General features: G+C 50.6%; 1 long non-coding RNA gene across 1 annotated transcript; it reads right to left on the reverse strand.

The window, feature by feature from the left end:
• Nucleotides 1–2,997: 2,997 nt before the first annotated feature.
• On the reverse strand, nt 2,998–7,610 carry LOC134738572 (uncharacterized). Its single transcript, XR_010124379.1, has 3 exons — nt 7,540–7,610; nt 5,349–5,411; nt 2,998–3,934 (listed from the first exon to the last, which is right to left on the reverse strand). It is a non-coding gene; the product is annotated as an uncharacterized LOC134738572 (long non-coding RNA).
• Between the last annotated feature and the right edge of the window lie 8,020 nt (nt 7,611–15,630).

The following is a 15,630-nucleotide window of genomic DNA, read 5'->3' on the forward strand; positions in this document are numbered from 1 at the left end:
TGAACTAGTTTACAGTCCCACCAACAGTGTAAAAGTGTTCCTATTTCTCCACATCCTCTCCAGCACCTGTTGTTTCCTGACTTTTTAATGATTGCCATTCTAACTGGTGTGAGATGGTATCTCATTGTGGTTTTGATTTGCATTTCTCTGATGGCCAGTGATGGTGAGCATTTTTTCATGTGTTTTTTGGCTGCATAAATAAGAAAATGTGGCACATATACACCATGGAATACTATGCAGCCATAAAAAATGATGAGTTCATGTCCTTTGTAGGGACATGGATGAAATTGGAAATCATCATTCTCAGTAAACTATCGCAAGAACAAAAAACCAAACACCACATATTCTCACTCATAGGTGGGAATTGAACAATGAGAACACATGGACACAGGAAGGGGAACATCACACTTCGGGGACTGTTGTGGGGTGGGGGGAGGGGGGAGGGATAGCATTGGGAGATATACCTAATGCTAGATGACGAGTTGGTGGGTGCAGCGCACCAGCATGGCACATGTATACATATGTAACTTACCTGCACATTGCGCACATGTACCATAAAACCTAAAGTATAATAATAATAATAATAATAATAATAAAAGAAAAAAAAAGATACAAAAATTAGCTGGGCGCAGGGGTGCGTGACTATAATCCCAGTTATGCGGGAGGCTGAAGTAGGAGAATCGCTTGAATCCTGGAGGCAGAAGTAGCAGTGAGCCGAGATCACGCCACTGCACTCCAGCCTGGGGGACAAGAGCGAAAATCCATCTCTAAATAAATAAATAAATAAATAAATAAATAGAAAAATTAAATTGAGGGCCGGGCACGGTGGCTCATGACTGTAATCCCAGCACTTTGGGAGGCCGAGGCAGGAGGATGACATGAGGTCAGGAGTTCGAGACCAGCCTGGCCAACATGGTGAAATCCCATCTCTACTAACAATACAAAAATTAGCTGGACTTTGTGGTGGGTGCCTGAAATCCCAGCTACTCCGGAGGCTGAGGCAGGAGAATCACTTGAACCCGGGAGGCGAGGTTGCGGTGAGCTGAGATTTCACCAAGGTGCTCCAGCCTGGGCGACAGAGTGAGACCCTGTCTCAAAAAATAAATAAAGAAATAAAAATAAATTGAGGAAGGATTGAGCATGCAAAATAGAATCAGCCTTTGACCCTGAATACCCTGCAGTGAGAATTCCCCTGTGGTTCTCAGGCTTCTGTAATTCCAGCAAATACACTCTTCCTTCAGGTTCACTAAAATGCAGATATCGTGAGATAATGCTCATTTCTCACAGCTTGCTTGAATAATAATAATGATCATGATAGTAATTTACAACTTAATAGTCAACACTGCCTTTTTAACCCAGTCTGTGAGACTGAATCGTAAACGTGACATTCTTTGAAGTAAAGCTCTCAATTAATGTACCAGACTGCATAAACTCTAATAACTTACCTTTCCACGGAAAGAGAATATGTGGGTATTCTCTTTGAAGACAAATGGTGGAGAGTAGACTCCCATCAAAGACCCTCTGGCAGTAATGAGTTGCATTCCAGAAGGTTCCAGAAGTTTCTGTGGAAGGCTGTAGTTTGGGATGTGTTCTCAGGTGTCTAACTGCTTTCTAAGTATGAAGACTCCTGGTTCGTGCTTTAGCTACACCCACAGGAGCAACAGACTAAGACATTCCTCCACACAATAACAGACCCAGGCAGTGCAGAGCCACGTGGGTCTTATCTGTTCTGTTGTCCACAGTCTGGTTTTATCTTAGACCCAGCCTTGTGCAATCCATGTTGTGTATTGGCACTCTAATTAAGTTTCCTATTTGTAAAAAGCCCCTTTCATTCGGTGATTCCTCAGGGCTTTAGGGGAACTTTCTGGAAACCAGGAAGAAGGAAATAAAGGTTGTTTTGCTGAGGATGGGTGACGTTGGGCACGGGACCCAAATGAGTGGTTTGAGCAGAAAGTAGCCTCCACGCTGGACTAATGCTTGGCAACATTATGGGAAAATTTGGGGAAGCCGGGAGAGGAGGGGGCAGAGTTTCTTTCCCAGCCAGCCAAGGGATCCCGGCAGTTTTGGTCCTAGGATGTCTCTCTGTGCATTCCCAAGTGATTGCAAGGCTTCTTCTTGTCATCGTGTCTGAGACTTGGATTCCCCAAGCGTCCTTCTTTTCCTGGAGCCTCTGAGTCCTCTATTCCTGAGGCCTTTCTTCAGCCCTCCCAATAGCCCCGCCATGATTTCATTGCAGGGCTGTGACCATCTATGACAAGCCGGCATCTTTCTTTAAAGAGGCACCTCTGGACCTGCAGCACCGGCTCTTCATGAAGCTGGGCAGCACGCACTCTCGGTTCAGGGCCCGGTAGGCCTCCCATCCTCAGCTGCCTTCTCTCCTGCTCCCCACTGCCCTGGCCTGTGCCCTTCTCACTGCAGACCTGGGAACCCACTCATCCAGGGGTTGGCAAACTAAGGCTACAGGCCAGTCTCCTGCTTTTGTAAATCAAGCTTCTTTGGGACACAACACACTCATTGCCTTCTGAGTTGTCTCCAGCCGCCTTTGAGCTACAATAGCAGAATCGCATTTTGCAACAGAGAACCTGTGGCCCGCAAAGCCTGAAGTATTTACTCTCCAGCCAGTGGGTTCCCAGGCCTGTGGCAGGATCTGTGGACCTGTGTGTCCCCTGGGGTGTCTCATGGGGCTAAGGAGGGGACCTTTGTGCAGGTCCACACACCCTGAGGTGTGCACCTGGGTAAGCTGGGGTGGTGTGGGAGGGCATCCCTGCACCCTCATCTTGAGTCTAGGGGATAAGACAGTAAGTCCCGTGGAGAAAAGGAATGAGTCAGTCTTGTTTGCTGTTGTAACCTTAGCACCCAGCAACAATATTAGAGAAAGCAAGCCCAGGCCTCGGATGGCAGGGGTGGCCTGGTGCTGCTGATGTGGCCGGGCACCCCAACCGTTGGGAGCCTGCAGGCCTCGCCACGGCAGGAGATGCCCGTTCTGGGTCATGGGCCTGCTCTGTGGCCTCTCACAGGCTTTTTTTCTGCTCTTTCGGCTCAGAACCTGAGGACCCAGCCACGGAGCGATCAGCCTTCACGGAGCGGGATGCTGGGAGCGGGCTGGTGACATGTCTCCGTGAGCGGCCAGCCCTGCTGGTCAGCAGCACGAGCTAGACAGGTCTGCACGACCCCTGGAGTACTTGGGGTTGGTGTGACGGCACCTGGCCAACCTGTGTTCTCCTCACCCCCGCCAGTCCTGCATACCCCCACCCCGCCACGGTCTCAATGAGAAGGGGAGGGCGTGTGAGCTGGAAGAGGGGTGTCCAGAAACAGGCCCCTGACATTCAATTCTCTTCTCATAGAGGACGAAGATTTCTCCATCCTGCTGGCAGCTTTAGAAAGTAGGTGTGCGGCTGTGGTGAGGAGCTCTGGGCTTGTCGGGGGCCACTGAGCTGTGAGCTGCTTGTCTGGCCTGCAGCATGTTCCTGTCCCAGGACACCGGGTGTGGTGGAGGTGGGCCGCCTTGAATCCCCAGTTGGGGAGTGACCAGGCCCTGACGCTGAAATGCCCCCTTCAGGAGAGTATCTCACAGAGGCTGGTGGCCTGCCCGCCAGAGCAGTGCTCTTTCTCCACCTGACCAGGTGACTCTGGCTATCGTTTATTTAAAAACATTTTTCTGAATGGGCATGGTGGCTCACAGCTGTAATCGTAGAACTCTGGGAGGCTGAGGCAGGCAGATCACCAGAGGTCAGGGGTTCGAGACCAACCTGGCCAACATGGCGAAACCTGTCTTTACCAAAAATACAAAAATTAGCTAGGTATGGTTGTGGGTGCCTGTAATCCCAGCTACTTGGGAAGCTGATGCATGAGAATTACTTGAACCCGGGAGGCAGAGTTTGCAGTGAGATGAGATCGTGCCATTGCATTCCAGCCTGGGTGACAGAGTGAGAGTCTGTCAGAAAAAAAAAAAAAAAAAGTCTATCAGAAATTCCATGTAGAATTGTTTCTTTTTTTAAACACAGAATTTGAGCAACTGACTCTTGATGGACACAACCTTCCTTCTCTCGTCTGTGTGATAACAGGTACCGCCTGGGACTCTCGGTGTCTGTTTGGTTAGGGGATGGTGGAGGGGGAGAGGCACGCAGCCTTTACCCTGTGCTTCACATGATCTTGTCTCCTTAATCCTCACTGCAGCTCTCCACCATAGGGTCTTATACTGCTTGATGTGGGGGGAACCTGAGGCTCAGATGGTTTCACAGCAGGGCAGGGAGCCCAGATTTGAATCTGTAGATACCAAGCTTTCTACTTTTTCAGTAGTTTCTAAGCATCTTTTTGTTGTTGTGGTTACGTCATTGTTGTCTTTTTTTTTTTTTTTTTTTTGAGACAAAGTCTCTGTCGCCCAGGCTGGGGTGCAGTGGTGCGATCTCAGCTCACTGCAACCTCCACCTCTCACATTCAAGCAATTATCGTGCCTCAGCCTCCCAAGTAGCTGGGACTACAGGTGCCCACCACACCCAGCTAATTTTTGTATTTTTAGAAGAAACAGGGTTTCACCATGTTGGCTAGGCTGGTATTGAACTCCTGACCTCAGGTGATCCACCCGCCTTGGCCTCCGAATATGCTCGAATTATAGGCATGAACCACTGTGCCCAGCTATGTCATTGGTGCCTTAACCGAGCGCCTCTTTCAATTTTTCAAACGGAAGAGCCCCTGTCCCACAGTTACTGCTGCTGAGCCCTTTCAAGGTGACTCAGTGAGGAGGGAGAAAAGAGGAAGCGGTGTGGGAAGAGGTGGGGTCTGGGCCAGCTGCTGGTCCTGCTCTCCTCCCTCCTTTGGCCTCTAGGCTCCGAGGAGTGGTTTGGAACCCGCACCATGTGCTCTGTGGGCTGTGCCAGGACAGGGGGAGTGCCCGTGTCCCCTGTGCACAACATAGACCAAAGGCTGGGTCCACCCAGTGGGCGGTCAGGTGCCAGGCCAGTGCTTACCCCGCCATATTTGCAGCCCGAGACCAGCTGGCTGCAGGTGCAGAGCTGTGCGTCAGGGGTCAGGGGTCAGGGGTCAAGGTGCACACACTGCTGCAGGTCTCATCTCTGTTTTTGCTGTGGATGGCTTAAAAAACATTCCCTAGATTCCCCCCTCTCATGCAGCTTTTTGTATATTCTGATGTCTTTTTCTAAGTCTTAGAAAATGAAAGCGCTGGAGCTGTCGGAGGTGCTGACACCCACCTACAGTGCTGACTCGATGGTTTTGTTCTTTGAACAGGGGTGTTTTTAAAGGGTATAAGCACACCTGTGGTTCTTCTCTCAGGTCTTCCGGAGAGATTCAGGAGGCAGGGTCATGAGTCCCAGGGACGCTGGGATTCTTACCTTCTGCAAAATATCCCGCAGCAGCTCAGAATCTGATGAGTCTCTTAACTTTGCTTCTAAGCTCTGTGTGGAGGGAAAGAGAGAAATCTCAAGGGCGCATTCACAGGAACATGAAACACGCAATAGAATGTGTGGGCAAAGCCCTATGTGATCCCTCCCTGGGGACGTGGAGTCAGTTGGCAGTGGAAGCCACAGCAGCTGAAAGCCTGACCTTCAGATGTCGCAGGGTGCACCTGGATGAGTGACAGGAAGAAGGCTAGAAGACTGACTCTTGGCCGCATTAGTCCTGGCTACTTAGCGGCCACCCGGGTCATGGGCCAGCTCCCTGGTTGCACTGGTCAGCCAGGAATTACCAGGGCAGCCATGGCACCAAGGTTTGATGGGCTTGCCATCTGAGTTTAAGTGGAAATGCAGAATGTGCCCGTACCAGCCTGGGTTACATTGTCCTCTTACAGGGGCCTCAAGCCCAGCAGCGAGCTTTGGCTTCCGAGTTAGGCAGACTGTCTCGGCTGGTATGTGACACAGGGCAAGGCACTTCATTGCTTCAGAGCTCCTTCCATGCCGTAAAATGCCTACAAGACCTGGTCCTAATCCCTCTCTCTGGCCTGTTCTCCCTCACCCCTGGCCCACCCTGCTCACTCCACTCCAGCCACACTGGCTGCCTTGCTGTTGTTCCTCAACCACAGCTGGCTTGTTTCCACCACAGGGCCTTTGCATATCCTGTTCCCCAAGCCCTTGCCATGGCTGGCTGCTTCACCACTCTGGCCCCAGTTCAAATGCCACCTCTTTGGGGAAGGCTTCCCTGATTCCCCGACTTTGGTGACTCTTCTCCCCAGTTGCTCCATTCACCATTTCCCTGTTTTCTTGGCTTTAAAGCCACTCTTATCTGGTCTTTTCTTGTTCATTCATTTATTTGTTTATTCTCTGGCTCTCCCATGCAAGCAGAGCCTCATCTGTCTTGGGTACTGCTTGCCTGGCTCACGGAAGGCATTTATGAAACATTTTGAGACTGAATAAAAACAGTAGCTAACACCGACATGCATTTACCCTGAGCCAGGCACTGATCCACAGGCTTTTGTACTCAACCCTGACAACAACCCTAAGAGATAGTTATCATTATATCCTCCATTTTATTAATAAGAAAACAATAGCAGAGAGAGATGCAGTCACTTGCCTAAGGTCACACAGGGCCAGGGGTTGGGCCAGGATTCGAACCAGGCAGGCTGTCTCCTGGGTCTACTGCACCCTAATCAAACAATCCCTCTGGTGAAATGTGAGTGATAATAATAGTACCCATCTCGTGGGTGCTGAGGGTGAGCCCAAGTTAGCATTCAGCGTGGGCATGTGAACAATTATAGTCAATATTGAATGGAGACCTATGATGATTTTATGAAGGTTTCTATTTTGGGTTAAAAATGCACAAATTTCTCCTGACCAGAAATGATCTCTGAGTGCTAAATATTTTATGTCAATGGAATAACGCAAATGATTAAGCAACACCCCATAAAATGGGGCAGACCCAGGGAGGAATATATATCCAAACTGACTCATCCCAGTGAGCTCACCCCACATGAATTACAAATGGGGCTGAGTGCATTAAGCCCCTCTGCTGGCAGAAGGGAGGCTGCTGCCTGCCATGCGCCTGTGCTGAGAATGGCAGGTCCCCAGGGAGACGAGAGGCCACCCCCTTCTCTGTCTCTTCCATCACAGGCGTGAGAGCCTCAGCGCATGAGCCCATTCTGTGTAGTGCTCGACATACAGATGAGAACACTGAGGCATGAGGGACAGCCTGTGACCTGGTCACCGCCCTCAGGAGGACGTGGTTACCCGCGGTCCTGAGGGCGCTGACTTTTTAGAATGGGCGAAGGCAGCTGTCTCCCAGTGACCAGAACGATTACTGCCTTTAAAAAGTCGTGAAAATGATCGTGAACTGTACCCCACACCGAGAGCGCCTCTGCCCCCCAAGACGGCGGAGACGCCCCCAGCTTCCACCGCCAGCTCGCGGGGCAAGAGGGGTGCGAGCGACTCTGGCCAGGCCCCAGGGATGGGGACCGGGTGGCGAGGCCCTGACCGACGGGAACCCAGGAACTGACGTGGCGGGAGCGCCCGGGGCTTCAGCACGAAGACCCATCCCGTCTGCCCCTGGACTCCCGCGAGCCCCGCGGGCCTCTCCGCTCGCCCCGCCGCCCACCTGCCAGGGAAAGGAGCGCAGTGCGCGCGCCGCCAGGAAGCGGCGCTCGAAACTCTGCAGCAAGAGTTCGGTCCCCGCGTTCTCCTCGGGCGCCATGACGTGGGCGGGACCGCAGCGTTTTCGGGAGACCGGGCGGAAGCCGGGCCTGGACTGAAGAGGGCGGGCGCAGGGCAGTGCGCGGGGGCAGAGAGTGGGCGGGGCCCGGGGGTAGGGTCAGGAGGAGCGTCCTGGGGGCGGACTCTAGGGCGCGGCCAGGATGAGCGTTATGAGGGCGGGGCTTGGGGTCGGGCCAGGATGAGCGTCATGAGGGCGAGGCCTGGGGTAGGGCCAGGATAAGCGTCGTTGGGGAGGGTCCTGGGGAGAGTCCCGGTTGGCGGGTCCTGGGGCGGGGCCAGGATAAGGCGATCCTGGAAGCGGGGCTTCGGAAGCGTCCAGGTTGGTGGCGTCCTGGAGGCGGGGCCTTGCGTGGTGGCAGGATGAGTCCTGGAGGCGGGCATTAGGGCGGGGATAAACGCCATTGGGTTCAGGAGGCGGGACTCGGAGCAGAGCCCAGGAGACAGGTCTTAGGGCGGGGCTAAGGCCAGACCCAGAGAAGGGCTCAGAGGGCGGGGCCGGGGCGGGGCGTTGACTATGTCGTAGACATGGCCAGGCGCTGCTCGGACTCTGGGAGGCGGAGCTTAGTACACGCCGTCGTGGGGAGGGTCCCAGGGTCCGGGAGGCGTGGCCGAGTCCGGGCTGCGGGCTGCGCTCAGGAGGCGGGCCCTGGGAGGCGGAGCTTAGGGAGGGGCCGGTGTCGGGAGGGACCCAGGGACTCGGAGGCCGGTCGGGGCTGAGCTCAGGGGCCGAGACGGAGCTGGGTTTGGGGCGGGGCCGAGATGGAGCGAGGGGTCCAGGATGTGGGAAACGGGAAGGGGTTTGAGGAGGGGATCGGAGTGTGGCTCAAGTTCGGGACGCGTTACCTGCGGAGGGTTTGTGGCGGGCCCAGGAGCGACGCCACGGTCTGCCGACGCGGGGCCAGGGGCGGGCCCCAGGATCCGGAGCTACGGGCGGGGCCGAGTCCGGGTTTGGGGCCCGGGAGGCAGGTCCGGTTAGGGCTAGGGTCCCTGGGATTGTCGGGTCAGGCCTTGGGCCAACTTAGGCACTCTCGCAGTTCCTCCGCCTTCAGGAAGGTGTTTTTGGCAGGGGCCTTACGGGTGCGCGCTTCGGTCCGGGAGGCCTTAACCTAGCCTCCTCTTCATCAGCGCCACCCGTCTGGGGCCCAACAGGAGGGAGCTTTCCCTCTGTCTCCCAGCCTTTGGACTGTCACCAAACAAGCCATTCGTTCACCAAATACTTATTAAGCGCCTAGCATGTGCCTGACAAGGGAGATGTAACGGTGAGAAAAACTAGGTGTGGTCCAGGCCCTCCAGGGGCTCAGGGGCTCGTGGAAGAAGTGGACATTGAAGTACTTATCACACAAATGGGTATAAAAGTACAATAGCGGTATCTGCCACGAAGGCGAGCAGACAGCTAGCGGGGCTTCCAGGAGGAGTTTTGATCTTGCAGGGACAGGAAGGAGTTAGCTCCTGTAGGGTGGGATTGGGGGTGGTGGTGATACAGACGTGGGGACAGAGTGGAAAACAAAAATATTATTTTAGTTCAAAGTTATGGTGTCTTGAGTTGAAAGGCAGGGCAGTTAGCAACACAGTTCAGATTTCAGTACTGCCCCTGAAATCTGAACTGTGTTCAAAGTCTAAAACGTTTACCTTAGCAAATGCCTCAGAAAACTCCATTTGGAAGAGACCCGAGAGCTAATTTGTTAAGTATACTTGCAGAAGGTAGATGAGGAGACAGATTAAATCTTATTATCCCTTTCAGATGAGAGGCACTTGAGCCCTGCTCAGCTGTGAGAATAAGAGAGGGGCATTAATTCTAATTGAATACACTTGTTCTCTCATAGCTGTTGTTCCCCACCAGAACCAAATGAGCGCAAGATCTGAGAAAAAAAAGGGGTTCATCTTTTATTCCCCCAAACACTTTCATTTAAATCAAGAGGGTGGGATGTGGTTCTTGCTGTGTTTTTAGACAGAATCAACGGTTTCTGGGTCTGAGATGTTGCATACACCCTCTCAGTCCCTGTATCCTGAGATGGAGTCGCCTGAGAATCCACAGCAAGTCCTAACCAGGGATGGGTCTGGGTGATTAAGGAAGGTTGGCTTCAGAACTGGGCCAGGGACACTGCTTTGCTTTTGCTGTTTTGATCACCTCTCTGCCTGCAGGAGACAAGGAAAACCAATGGGAACAGGTTAGTTATAAATCCTGGGCTTATTTTATTAACTCACATAATAGCTATTAATTGCCTTTCCTCCAAGCAGCAAAAGGGCATATACGGTCAATGCTATAATAAGTAACACTGTATTATGTTATACTAAAATATTAATAAATCTAGGTTGGTTCAGTCTTTCCTGAGTCCATAGATTGGAAGCAGATTGAGGAAGGACCCTAGCGGACCACAGAGTTGAGCCATGCATACAGAAGAAATCTTTTTTTCTTTCTTTTTTTTTTTTTTTGAGACGGAGTTTTGCTCTCTTGTTGCCCATGCTGGAGAGCAACGGCGCGATCTTGGCTCACTGCAACCTCCACCTCCCAGGTTCAAGCGATTCTCCTGCCTCAGCCTCCCGAGTAGTTGGGATTACAGGCATAAGCCACCATGCCGGGCCATTTTTGTATCTTTAGCAGAGACAGGGTTTGAACACGTTGGCCAGGCTGGTCTCAAATTCCTGACCTCAGGTGATCTACCCAGCTTTGCCTCCCAAAGTGCTGGGATTACAGGTGTGAGCCAGCGCGCCTGGCCAGAAGAAATCTTTATCTTGGTGTGTGGGCTCTGATGAGGGACAAATGTCATCTATCTTGGATCTGAATCTGGAAGGATCAAGGCACTGAAGGGATTTTTTTTTTTGTTTCAGACAGTCTCCCTCTGTTGCCAGGCTGGAGTGCAGTGACACGATCTCGGCTCACTGCAACCTCTGCCTCCCGGGCTCAAGCTATTCTCCTGCCTCAGCCTCCTGAGTAGCTGGGACTACAGGCATGCGTCACCATGCCCAGCTAATTTTGGTATTTTTACTAGAGACAGGGTTTCACCATGTTGGCCAGGATTGTCTCAGTCTCTTGACCTCATGATCCACCTGCCTTGGCCTCCCAAAGCGCTGGGATTACAGGTGTGAGCCACCATCCCCGGACTCACTGAAGGGATTTTTTTTAATGTCACGGGGCTCTCACAGGTGCGGTGTGTTCGGACGCAAGTGAAGGTTAGGACTGATGCTTACAACCAAACGTAAAATTCCAGGTGGTGTTGCTATGGGGAGCAGCATTAGGACAATCTGAGTGGTTTCAGTTGCAAGAGTGTGTGTGTACATGCAAGAACTACAGTCAAGATTCAACTTCTGGCTTTGAGGGTCTCTTTAATAACAGCAATAACAACCTAAGGCAGTTTAACAGTATGGAATGGTTGCCTTTTAGAAGTTAAGCTATGGGCATGGAAGTTCAATCAGTACATTGAAGTTTTTCCTTTATCTCTCCTATGGTTAATGGTTTGTGCAGAAAAGGACAATTGATTTCTTTCTAAAACGTTGCTTCAGGGTGTAGAGACCTTTATAGGTCATGTTTCAACTTACAGAAAATTTTATAGTTCAAATATAAATTACGTTCAGTGTGGACTTTGTAATAGGATTTAAGGTTAAGTAAAGTTTCCACTTTCCTTAGGCTGTTTGCAGTGCCCAGCAGGCCCCATGATATCGAGATGGAAGTTATGTTAAAGAAGGAGATTGGTCAGGGATGGGCAGAATAAGGAATATGGGCAGCTCAGGCTAATGATACAATGATTGAGATGCAGAAAGTGGTCCAGGCACGGGATAATGCCTGTAATCCCAGTGCTTTGGGAGGCCAAGGCAAGAGGATCGCTTGATGTCAGGAGACCAGCCTGGTCAACAGAGTGAGACCTAACCTGTACAAAAAAAAATAATAATAATAATTAGTTGTGCATGGTGGTGTGCACATGTAGTCTCAGCCACTTGGAAGGCTGAGGTCAGGGGATCCCTTGAGCCCAGGAGTTTGAGGCTGCAGTGAGCTATAATCACAGAACTGTACTCCAGCCTGGGTGACAGGGTGAGGCCCTGACTCAAAAAAAATTGAGTCAGGGAAAAAATTGGAAATCTTAATCCTCCATACCCAGGAATGTGACCTTATCAGGAAATAGGGTATTTGTAGATGTAATCAAGTAACGATGAGTCATACTGGATTGGGGGCTGCTGGTGAGGGGGCAGATGCAATGACTTGTGTCCTTATAAAAGAAGAGAATGAGGGCCGGGCATGGTGGCTCATGCCTGTAATCTCAGCACACTTTGGGAGGGTGAGGTGGGCGGATCACTTGAGGTCAGGAGTTCGAGACCAGCCTGGCCAACATGGTGAAACTCCATCTCTACTAAAAATACAAAATTAGCACTGCGTGGTGGCTGGTGCCTGTAATCCCAGCTACTCAGGAGGCTGAGGTGGGAGAATCACCGGAACCTAGGAGGCGGAGGTTGCAGTGAGCCAAGATTGTGCCACTGCATTTCAACCTGGGTGACAGAGGGAAACTCCATCTCAAAAAAATAAAATAAAAGAGGAGAATGTGAGGTGAAGACAGAGACACAGGGAGGAGGCAGCCATGTGACGAGGGAGGAGAGATTGGAGCGATGCATCTAAAAGGAACACCAAGCATGGCCGGCAGCCACCACAAAGCAGAAGAGGCAGGAAGGATTCTCTCTTACATGTTTCAGAGGAAGCGAAGCCCGGCTGACACCTTGATTTTGGGCTTCTAGCATCTAGGCCTGTGAGACAATACATTTCTGTTGTTTTCAGCCACGTTGTTGTTGTGGTTTTTTTTTTTTTTTTTTTTGGAAACGGATTTTCACTCTTGTGTCCCAGGCCGGAGTGCAATGGTGTGACCTCGGCTCTCTGCAACCTCCTCCTCCCAGGTTCAAGCAATTCTCCTGCCTCAGCCTCCTGAATAGCTGGGATTACAGGCATGCGTCACCTTGTCCAGCTAATTTTTGTATTTCTAGTAGAGGTGGGGTTTCACCATGTTGGCCGGGCTAGTCTCAAAATCCCGACTTCAAGCAATCCGCCCGCCTCAGCCTGCCAAAGTGCTGGGATTACAGGCATGAGCCACTGCGCCTTGTCTTGTGGTTATTTTTTTAGGCAAGATCCCGCTGTGTCTTCCAGGCTGGAGTGCAGTGGGACAATCTCAGCTCCTGCAGCCTCGACCTCCCTGGGCTCAGGTAATTTTCCCATCTCAGCCTCCAAGTAGCTGGGACTACACGCTTGGCTAATTTTTGTATTTTCTGTAGAGATGGGGTCTTGCTATATTGCCCAGGCTGGCCTCAAACTCCTTGGGCTCAAGCCATCTGCCTGCCTTGGCTTCCCAAAGTGCTAGGACTACAGGCATGAGCCACTATCCCTGGCCACCCTTGTTAAAAAATAAAGAATTTCAAATGGTGATGGCAGATTATGAAACCACAGTGGGGACTCTTCTGTGTGCCTGTGGGGCTGTCCATGTTGCAAGCCCATGAAGCCGGCCCTGGCTGCTGGGTTCTTGGAGTGCTGGACCTCCCGTGGCATGTAGCAAGGAGGTGTCATGGGTTATCACAACATATGATGATGAACTACAGGAGACCCAAAGACCACTCAGTCCTTTTTCCGACGAATGGCTGTGTATGTCACACTAGCAACAAACAGAACTGCAAGAGCTCCTGTGACAATGCTGAGCCCGATCACTGCGCCTTGCAGAGCAGCTGCCCTCTGTACCTACGCTCCTGTTAAGAAGCCAGAGGGTTTTTAATTACCTGATTATTAAGAGGCTGTTCTGGCTGCTCCTGGTTCCCTGGGAAGTTTCCCATCTAGCCACTAGTGAGTATTAATTATGGAAATGAAATGTACATTTAACCCGAGAAAATGCTCACTCTAGAGAAATCTCATAGGGCAAGTCATTGAAAGCCGATTTACTAAATGACCTCTTCGCCAAATGACCCATTTGCCTAATGACCACTTTGTCAAATGATCAATTTGCTGAAAGCCAATTCGCTGAAAATCTGTTTGTGGGATGTCCTGCTTATCAGTAACTGACAGTCAGACGCAGCTTATCCCAGGCTCCCAGTGGGATGTGAGACAGGGGAGGGGCTACAAAATAGTTGTAGCAAAACTTCAAAACTTAAAAAGAAGAAAAATCCTCCATAATTTGCTGAATTGGTCATTCATTTAGTTAGTTTTCTACAAAACAGACTGCTTCCTGTATGTTCACAAGGAGATCATGGGCAGTGGCTTACAAGAAGAGAAAGGATGTGTATCACCCCTGCCCTCCCCTCTTTCCCTTTTTTTTTTTTAAGGCAGGAATCGGAGTGCCGTAGCACAATCACAGCTCACTGCAGCCTCAAACTCCTGGGTTCCAGCAATCCTCCCACCACAGCCTCCCCAGTAGCTGGGACTATAGGCATGTGACACCACACCCAGCTAATTTATTGTAGAGACAGGGTCTCACTATGTTGTCCAGGCTGGTCTCAAGCTCCTGGCCCCAAGTGATCCTCCTACCTCGTCCTCCCAAAGTCCTGGGATTACAAGTATGAGCCACTGTGGCCAGCCCATTACTTCTTCTTGCATGTAATTGCTTTAAGCGCTCGTTAGATCACTGGACAGTATCCAAGTCTCTCCTGGCAAAAGGAAAGATAGCCAGTGTGTGTAAACAACCCAGAAAAGAAGGCAACAGCAAATTCTGAGATGATTTTATTCTTCCTTTGTGTCACCCAGATTGAAGGGGTTTGAAGACTTGAGAATTTGCAGTCTCGTTTCAGACTCTCCCCTCTCCTTTTTTCAGCATCGAGTGAACAGCAGGGTTTTGCTCCTCCCCTATTAAGAGCTTTCTGTGCTATTGAAGGAGGGCTGATTTCCGTATCTGGAAGGGGCATCTTGGAGGCAGACTGTACACAGTGATTTCCTGAGGACTGGAAGGATTACAGCCTGACTTTCTCTAAAGAGCACCTTCCCTCTGCCTAAAAGGCACTATGTAAAATGTTACCAGCAGGTCGAGGGATTCCCTACCTCCCGTGCTATCTGTTTGGAGCTGTTGGCATCTTGTTCCTGCGGCTCCAAAGCTGCTGGGAAACAGGATTGTTCTGCTTGAATTCCCTCCTCCCCACCATGACACCCCTTTTTGATTCTTTTCTATCTCAGGACAGAGCAGACTATGTTGACAGTTTTCTGGCAGCTGCTTTTGTATCTCACCTGGCTGCTGGTCATAAGAGTTCACGAGCATTTCCTGGGTGACTGCCAGGGAGCCGTTGTGGGTTTGGGGGTGACTCCCAGGAGCTTACACATGAATGGGTAGATGTGGGTGCTGTTAAAAGGCTCGGCCAGGCGATTCCTCTTGAAATCTAGCCCGAAAGCTCTGAATATGGCCTTCGTATCCATGAGGACACTATCAAAGCCATGGCTGCCTTTGTTGAAATACATTATAATTCTCTGAAAAATAATAACGATAAAAAAGCCATTTTAGATTCCAATCCCCTGAAAGAAAACTGTCCCTTAGTTAATGTCATGCTTGTTAGATCCATGAAGTCTTTGAGAATTTAAACTACAAGGACACTGCTCTCTGTGGTGGTGGAGAGAATACCAAGGATTTAAAGGTCTTTAAGAAAGAGAATGTAGAAAGCATAGCCATTGGAAGCAGCAAGATGATGATAATCGTACTGACAGTAATAATAAGCTCAAATATATAGAGCTTACTATGTATCATGAATTGTTCTGAATGCTTCATAAATATACGTTACCTCCTTTACCCTCAGGGCAGCCCAGTAAAGGCGCCATTCCCCATTTTACAGCAGGGGAAACTGAGTTACAGAGCTTGTCTGCACTGAGTCAACAGGAGCAAATTCTAGATCAGGTCACTGAAGCCAAGCAATCTGGTTCCGGAGCCAAATAGATGTATTTTTTATGGTATAAATACACATGCATACATTTTTAGGGGAAGAGTGGGGGTAGGATGGGATGAGGATTCTGGGTAATTGCTTAGTAAATGCCAAA

This window comes from Pongo pygmaeus, chromosome 18 (assembly GCF_028885625.2).
Source record: "Pongo pygmaeus isolate AG05252 chromosome 18, NHGRI_mPonPyg2-v2.0_pri, whole genome shotgun sequence".
NCBI lineage: Eukaryota > Metazoa > Chordata > Mammalia > Primates > Hominidae > Pongo > Pongo pygmaeus.